The sequence below is a fragment of the Cornus florida genome, unplaced genomic scaffold, assembly GCF_030987335.1.
Source record: "Cornus florida cultivar Cherokee Brave unplaced genomic scaffold, ASM3098733v1 CherokeeBrave_3.0.0_Hap2_Chr09, whole genome shotgun sequence".
Classification (NCBI taxonomy): Eukaryota; Viridiplantae; Streptophyta; class Magnoliopsida; order Cornales; family Cornaceae; genus Cornus; species Cornus florida.
The window spans coordinates 91811828-91821178 of NW_026775579.1; positions in this window are offsets into that span (position 1 = coordinate 91811828).

Genomic DNA, 9351 nt, shown 5'->3' on the forward strand with positions numbered 1-9351 from the left:
CCTACATATCTGTATGTCATTTGTAAGGTGTTAAATGGAAGTTTTAATTAATTCTGTCTTTATATCAGACTAAAGGGAACAACTTAAATTGGGCATGTATATGTTGTTGTTGTGACCTTGTTTATCAATGCTTATTTTATCACTGCTAACATTGAATGTTGGATGTTGGAATTTAGTTGATATATACTTGATTTATTGGTATTATTGACTACTGGAGGATTGGAAAGTTGGCACCGGTATGGGACGGTGGCATACTAAGGATGGGTTTGGTTTTTAAAACAATACCATTACCCACTTACTTGGAATAAGGATGGGATTAACTAAAAGTTAAGTCCCATGGATTTGTATTGTCATCGCAACTACTTGTTGAGCGGCAATACCAGGGATTTTGGATGGATTTTATATATGTACTGTTATGGTGCCTCGGTATGAGCTTGAGCCTCAGGACCGATGGCTAGGGAGCGTATATGCATCGGGATGTGTAGCTGGCTACAATGGTTGGAGGTGTACCCTGTTTAGGTATAGGTACATATGCCCACTTCGTGTGCGTTTTAGCATGTTACCTCTATTCAGGTTGAGACCGACCTATAGTCCAGTGAGAGTCCTTTAGTGTGACTATATATATATTTACGAACTATTAGCTATTGTTGAATTGTTTAGGATGTACATGCGTATCGGGCCTTTGTTTGGATTGTAGTAGTATAGAACTTGCGCGTGGGCCTGACCCACTTCTATTTTTCAGGTACACGACAGTTCCAGGCTTAGACGTGTTCGTGCTGAGCAGAGGTCTCTATTCACTCTTCCGACGATGTAGGGCTCTCTCTATAGTTTTATTTCTGGACGTTTATTATAGTTGTTCTATCTTCCGTTTGGATGTTTAATAGGGGTCTACTAGAGATGGATTCCCAAGTTGTAAACTGATGGAGTTTTGGAGTTTGGGTTTGATGGATTTTAAAAATTATAATATTTTGCGGATTCTATTTTTAGTTCCTTCCAGCTTTAATTTCATTTCTTAATTTATTTTGTATTCCGTGTTCATTATAAAATATTAATTGTTTGATATTCCCTCGGGTTTGGGCCTGGGTCTGATCAACCCGTGTCTCGGATCCGAGGAGTATCGCAACATGCACCTAAAAGAAAACATACTGTTCAACTTCTTCTCCAACTCCGGCAACTTTGTTCCTCCAACCCAAGTTTCTTGTTGATTTAAAACTAAGTCCTAGGGTATTCCAGAGTAATTTAAATTCATCATTCATTAATTGAATTCAATTGGAACAAGAGTTACACAAAACAGAATAAAACATGTAAAATACTTAATCGGAAACACAACCTGTTTTGAACAAATTCCATGCAACCAAGCAGTTTAATTTAGTTTTTACCCATCCTGAGATTGTGTTAGAGATGCAAAGAACACAGGCCAAAGAGATAGAGCTCGTATATAACTTGCCTTACACCGACGTCGTTCAACAAACTCCGGCCAACTCTCTGTTTCTTCCCTTTGTTGCTTCCCAAATTTCTCCCAGACTCCTCTAAACTTCTCTCTATTTTCTTTATGTCGTGACTAGGGTTTTTGATCTGTAAACCCTAAGTAGTCGTCTAATACTATATTTATAGGCTTAAGTAAAAACTTAAACCCTAATTCTAATTGAAAGAGAATTTTACAACCGACAATATAACAATCATATACTACGTCGGCTACAACAATGACGCTAAAACAAAACCCTAATTAATCCTACTAACGTAAAAACTCATTTACTTAATTAAATCATTTAATAATTAATTCTATTTGAAGAAAACAATTTCATCAAATAATTAAAACCCAATAAATAAACAATTAAAGAATGAAATAGAATAAATAATTTACAACACTTAAACAAGTCACAAAATTCAAATAATTAATTAAATCCAATGAAACAATGAAACCAACAAATTCACAACTAAACACATAAAACACAATTTAAATAATTAAATAAATTCCAGAATTATCCTTGTTAAATTAGGGGTATTACATTCTTTCCCTCTAACAACAGGAATTCCGTCCTCGGAATTCGCTCTTACCTTCTTCCAATATTTCAGGAAATTGCGAGCGAATGCCATCCTCCCATTCCCAAGTGGACTCAGCCTCATTGTGATGACTCCACTGAACACGCACCAAAGGAATAACCTTATTACAAAGGATTTGATCCCGACGATCTATAATACGATACGGTGGTTCCAAATAAGTTGCATTCGGCTGCAACTCAATCTCCCTAACATCGATATGCTGATATCGATCCTCATCTCGCAGAAATTTCTGCAACATGGAAACATGAAACACATTGTGGATGCGATCCAAAGTATCCAGAAGTGCCAACCGATAAGCAACAGCTTCAATGCGGTCCGTAATCATGAATGGACCGACAAATCGTGGTAACAACTTCCCTTTCTTCCCAAAGCGCATAACACCCTTCATAGGAGACACTTTGAGTAGAACCTGATCCCCAACCTGAAACTCCAATGCTCGAGTGCGACGATCAGCATAGCTCTTCTGCCTACTTTCGGCAGTACGCATGCGATCTCGAATAAGAGCTATCTTCTCAGAAGTATCCTTGATGAACTTAGGATCCAAGAATCTGCTCTCATTAACCTCCATCCAACAAACAGGTGATCGACACGGTCGGTCGTATAACGCCTCAATTGGTGCCATCCCAATAGTCTTCTGGAAACTATTGTTATAAGCAAACTCCACAAGTGACAAATAATCCTCCCAGTGTCCCTTGAAATCAAGAACACACGATCGAAGCATATCCTCTATAACCTGATTTACCCTCTCAGTCTGTCCGTCAGTCTGAGGATGATAAGCAGTACTAAGATGTAACTCTGTACCCAAAGCCTGCTGAAAACTCTTCTAGAATCACGACACAAAGCTCGATTCCCTGTCTGATATAATAGACAATAGAATGCCATACAACTTCACAATCTCAGTAGTGTAAAATCTCGCCAACTGCTCCGAGGTGAAATCAGTGCGAATAGGTAAGAAGTGAGCTGACTTGGTCAATCTGTCAATAATGACCCAGATGAAATTGTGATCCTTGAAGGAATTTGGTAATCCCTTCACGAAATCCATAAAAATACTCTCCCATTTCCACTTCGATATTGGTAATGGCTGTAGAGCTCCCGGTGGCCTCTGATGATCAATCTTGATCATCTGACAAGTACTACATTAAGAAATAAAAAGAGCAATGTCTCTTTCTTCATACCTGCCCACCAAAACTGTCGCTTCATATCTTGATACATCTTGTCACCTCCCGGATGTACAGAAAACTCTGAGTGGTGAGTCTCAGTCATCACATCATTCCTTAACCCATCTGCCGAAGGTACTACCAACCATCCCTTGTACCTCAAACCTCTATCAGCCCCAACATAGTAAAATGGGACCCCACCAGAAGTTATCTATGTAACTTTGTCAATGCACTACTAATTCGTAAGTTGTGCCGTCAAAACCTTGTAAATGATAGAAGGTGTAACTACCATACAGGCTATGAAAGCATCTAACAACTTATCCACATTCTTCAAAGTATTACGCTCAGTGGTGAATAAAGCAGAAAGACTACCCACAGATCAGTAACTGAGTGCCTCTGCCACCTCCATTCGCTTGCCCTTGATGATACTGGATAGAGAAGTGATAGTCTTTCACAAACTCCAACCACCTGCGCTGTCTCATATTCAGCTCCCGCTGAGTGAACAAATACTGCAGACTCTTGTGGTCACTAAACAATCTGATGGACTCACCCAACAGATAATGCCTCCAAATACATAATGCAAAGACCACAGCTGCCAACTCCAAATCATGCGTTGGATAATTAAGCTCGTGAGGCTTAAGCTTCCGAGATCCATAAGAGATTAGTCGCTCCTCCTTCATCAAAATGCATCCAAGACCCTGCAACAAAGCATCCGTGCAAACAAGATACTCTATCCCGCACTGTGGTGTAGACAGAATCGGTGCAGAAGTCAACTTCCTTTTGAGCTCATCAAAAGCTCGCTGACCGTGTTCATTCCACATAAACTGCACATCCTTTTTAGTCAGATGAGTGAGTGGTCCGGCTATTTTTGAGAACCCCTGGATGAACCTCCTGTAATATCCCGCTAAACCGAGGAAACTCCGAATCTTGGTAGGTAAAATAGGCTGTCCCCACTCAACAGCTGAAACCTTGGCTGGATCCACCGCTATTCCTTTTTCTGACACCACGTGACCCAAAAACTTCACTTCCCACTGCCAAAATTCACAATTCTCGAACTTGGCATACAACTGGTGCTCACGAAGTGTCTGCAACACAATCCATGGATGCCTAGCATGGTCGTCCTCTGACCTAAAATAGATTAAGATATCATTAATGAAAACAATGACAAACTGATCCGAATAAGCCCTGAAGACTCTGTTCATTAAGTCTATGGACACTGCTGGTGCGTTAGTTGTCCCAAACGGCCTGACACAGAACTCATAAGGTCCATATCTAGCGAGGAACGCTGTCCTCGGAAGATCTTGCTCCCGAACCCGAAGTTGATGACATCCATACCGCAGATCAATCTTAGAGAAATAGGTAGCTCCCTTCAACTGATCAAACAAGTCATCAATCCTGGGCAAATGATACTTGTTACAAATTGTAACCTTGTTCAACTCCCTGAAATCTATACACAAGTGGAGCGAACCATCCTTCTTCTTCACAAATAAAACCGGTGCTCCCCAGGGTGAAGTACTCCTGCGAATGAAACCCTGGCTGAGTAGCTACTGAATCTGATCCCTCAGCTCGCGCATCTCCACCGGTGCCATCCTATACGGTGCCCTAGCAATAAGCGTAGTGCCTAGAGCTAAATCTAACACAAAGTCGATCTCGCGATTAGGCGGCAATCCCTAGAATCTCCTGAAATACATCTAGAAAATCCTGTAGAACTTGTATGCTATCCAATGATACAGTAATCCCCTCCTCCGTTTCCTACTCTATATGAACAAATAGGTACTAATAATTCCGCTAGAACGCGGCATAACGACAATGTAAATATCCTGGCCAAGTGTGGCGAACACAATAGACCTTCCCCAAAATGAATAACTTGAGCATGACAGTGGTAACCAATCCATCCCAAGTATCACGTCACAAGTATACTTATCCAAGACCAAAAGATTTGTTAGAAATCTGAGTTTACCAATATCTAGTGTCACAGGTCCATCCTTTATGATAGTATGCCTCAAACAATTATCCTAAGGTCTATTGTATAAGTGTATCACCAACTCACCTATCAAAATTTCCTATTTTTGAATACTCCGTATAACATAACACACTAAGAAGACAAAAATACTCCGCAATTTTCCCTTTTAGATTTTTTTCTATCCTAGGAATTCCTCCTTCTAAACCAACCCTACTATATAGATTTACAAGTTCTTTTATAAACTCCTTGGTAATCGTTCCGTTTTAACACCACGAACCTATAAGCAAAGCTTTGTGTGTTTGCTCAGATACAAATCACTTCTACTGTGACTTTCCTTCCTGATCGCAATGTACACATTCTATTATAGTTTAATAAAACCATTTATGTACACATCATACACATGCCATCATAAAAACAAATAACCAAAAACCGTGAGTTCACTTTATTAAGAACTTTTCCAAACCAAAACTGTCAAACCAAAAACCGTAAGGTATTTTTAACATAATCCTAATGTACGTGATTATATCCGTACTACACTTTTACTAATACCTCCTCTTTTACTAGTAATTAAAAATATTCTTAAAAGAGTAGTCATCCTTGAACTCCGGTGCCCTCCATTTTGGATGCAACGGTATCTCCTCCAACCTGATCTTCTTCGAGGTCTTCCTCTCTGCTTGGCTCAGCTTCGAGTACCACCGAAATTGTGTTAGGTCCACAGTATGGTGGCCAGTCCCACACACAAGAAACTATCCTTGACTTGTACTCCGATGTAATGCCTATTGACATCAACTCCCTGGTCTCCAATTCCGGCGGTGTCCGGCTGTGTTGATCCTCCAAACCAAATTTCTTGCTGATTAAAATTAAGTCCTTGGGTGTTCAAAAGTTAATTAACTTCCTTGATTAATAATCACATTCAGTGGGAACAAGAATTAAACAAAATAGTATAAAAACGATTAACATGCACCTAAAAGAAAACATGCTGTTCAACTTCTTCTCCAACTCCGGCAACTTTGTTCCTCCAACGCAAGTTTCTTGTTGATTTAAAACTAAGTCCTAGGGTATTCCAGAGTAATTTAAATTCATCATTCATTAATTGAATTCAATTGGAACAAGAGTTACACAAAACAGAATAAAACATGTAAAATACTTAATCGGAAACACAACCTGTTTTGAACACATTCCATGCAACCAAGCAGTTTAATTTAGTTTTTACCCATCCTGAGATTGTGTTAGAGATGCAAAGAACACGGGCCAAAAAGATAGAGCTAGTATAAAACTTGCCTTACACCGACGTCGTTCAACAAACTCCGGCCAACTCTCTGTTTCTTCCCTTTGTTGCTTCCCAAATTTCTCCCAGACTCCTCTAAACTTCTCTCTATTTTCTTTATGTCGTGACTAGGGTTTTTGATCTGTAAACCCTAAGTAGTCGTCTAATACTATATTTATAGGCTTAAGTAAAAACCTAAACCCTAATTCTAATTGAAAAAGAATTATACAACCGATAATATAACAATCCTATACTACGTCGGCTACAACAATGACGCTAAAACAAAACCCTAATTAATCCTACTAACGTAAAAACTCATTTACTTAATTAAATCATTTAATAATTAATTCTATTTGAAGAAAACAATTTCATCAAATAATTAAAACCCAATAAATAAACAATTAAAGAATGAAATAGAATAAATAATTTACAACACTTAAACAAGTCACAAAATTCAAATAATTAATTAAATCCAATGAAACAATGAAACCAACAAATTCATAACTAAACACATAAAACACAATTTAAATAATTAAATAAATTCCAAAATTATCCTTGTTAAATTAGGGGTATTATAGCTGCTTCATAGATCGATTAGTAAGTTACAACATAACTGACATGGGTTTAAGCTCTCCCAAGTCTAATTTCCCATACACCGAGTAAAAAAGAAAATCATGCAATCAAAATACATAAACAGTTAAAATCCCAAATTATAGAACAATCAAACTATAGTAATCGGATTCGGGTTACATCAATGCCTCGAGAGAGGATTTAGCTACTCATGACGATGGAATATATCATCTATGTTGTTGTAGATTTCATCATCATGGATTGCACTCTCTTCTGAGGATCTTCACCTTCAATTCTTCAGATAAAACTCAGAAACCCTAAAAGCTGCCAAATATTTGCAAGAGAAAAGAACTAAAGGAATAAGAGCTTTTTTGTGGCCGTGTGCATCTTTTTATAGAAGCAACTGACTTCTAACAAGAATTGGATGAGCTTTAGGTCTTCTAGGGTCTTTTGGGCGGCCCATTTAGGACTTATTATGACTTAATTAGAATTAATCCCACAATTAAAAAGTCTGACTTAAGAGGAAAGGCTAAAGCAGAGAAGTTTCTACTTGAGCTTTTTGGCTGGTGCTCGAGCCTTTGCATTTTGCTCGAGCAGGAATTCTATACTTAGCCATTTTTCTCTAATATATTTCTGATGCATCTTTTTCATTAACACTTAGAATATTTTGGGACTTCTTCTTCAGGGTGCTCGAGCTTTTTGTATTATGTTCGAGTTTTTTGGATAGTGCTCGAGCTTTTTGACATCTGCTCGAACTCTGGCAACATGGAACTTTCGAGCCCTCTTTTCATATTTCGAGGAAGTTTATGCTCGAGCCTTTTTGCAAAGGATCGAGCACGTTAGACTTCTGTTCGAGCAAGAATATTTATGCTCGAGCCTTTTTACCTTAGTTGTATTTCTTGCTTCAGTGAACTTTGTGCTCGAGCTAGGGAACTTGTGCTTGAGTTTTTGCACTTGAACTTTTCCAAAATCACCATTTTGACTCCAAGCTTGCTTCAGATGATCGGGAACAACTCCGTAAGCTTCGATATCAGTCTTTAAGTCTCCAGAATCCCGATTTTATCCTTTTCTTTGGGAAAGTACCTACAAAAGCAAATAAACTAAAATCAATCTAAAATTGGATAGAAGTATCACTTAAGGTCTTAACATACGCACGTTTAGAGGCTTGAATATGTAATTTTCATCGCTTATCAGCTGTCTCCACTAAGAACATAACTCGTGCGTGGGTGTGAAAATGGGAAGGTGTTTATATGTATTGATGCTATATCTAAATGGTATGAGGCCTTTTGGGCTAAAATGTAAGAACAAAATCGTCAGATTCGGGGCCCAAAGCAGACAATATCTTTGAGACTATTCATACCAACCCTAAACAAGTTTTAAGGAATGGGAGCTTCAATTTATTCATAGTGAAGGTGTTTAATATGCTCCATGGACGTAACTCTAAGTTTTGGGTGAATCACGCATATATATCTTGTGTTCTAGTGATTATTTTCCTTTTGAATGCAACGTGTGTTTTACTCCTCAAACATCTTTTATTTTTGAGTTTCTGCCACAGTAAGTGGTATTAGAGCATCTGTTCCACAAGAATCGGTATTAGAACATCCAGTTATATTTGGGGTGGATTTGTTACAAAGGTGTTTACCATTGGGAAACAAGTGTGATTATACAAAACTAAAAGGGATTTATTTATTTATTTATTTTATTTTTACTTATTTATTTTTTTGTAATTTATCCAAATCTACAGAGATAACTATAATTTACATTATATATTGATACATATCAATATTTATACTATTATTAAAAGAACAAGATGTTTCAAATAATTGATTTATAAATAAAATATATATACTATTAAAAGTACAAGTTCAAATAATTCATTTATAAATAAAATAATAAAATAAATTATCAATTAAAATATTAATTATATTCTAGCCAAAATTCCTTTTACTGATCTATAAATAGAATAATAAAATAAGTTACGAATGTATATGCATATCTATATCTATATCTATATCTATATATATTTATACTATTATTAAAAGTAGTGTTTGTATTTCAAATCATTGTTTTATAAATAAAATATTTATATTATTATTATTATTAAAAGTATAAGTTGAAATTATTAATTTATAAATAAAATAATAAAATAAGTTATAAATTAAAATAATAATCCTAAGGATTCCCATCATTGATTTATATACTATTAGTACAAGGAGGTGTTAAGGTATTTTAAATAATTAATTTATAAATAAAATATTTAAATAATACAAGTTAAAATAATAAAATAAATTATAAATTAAAATAATAAAATAAATTATAAATTAAAATAA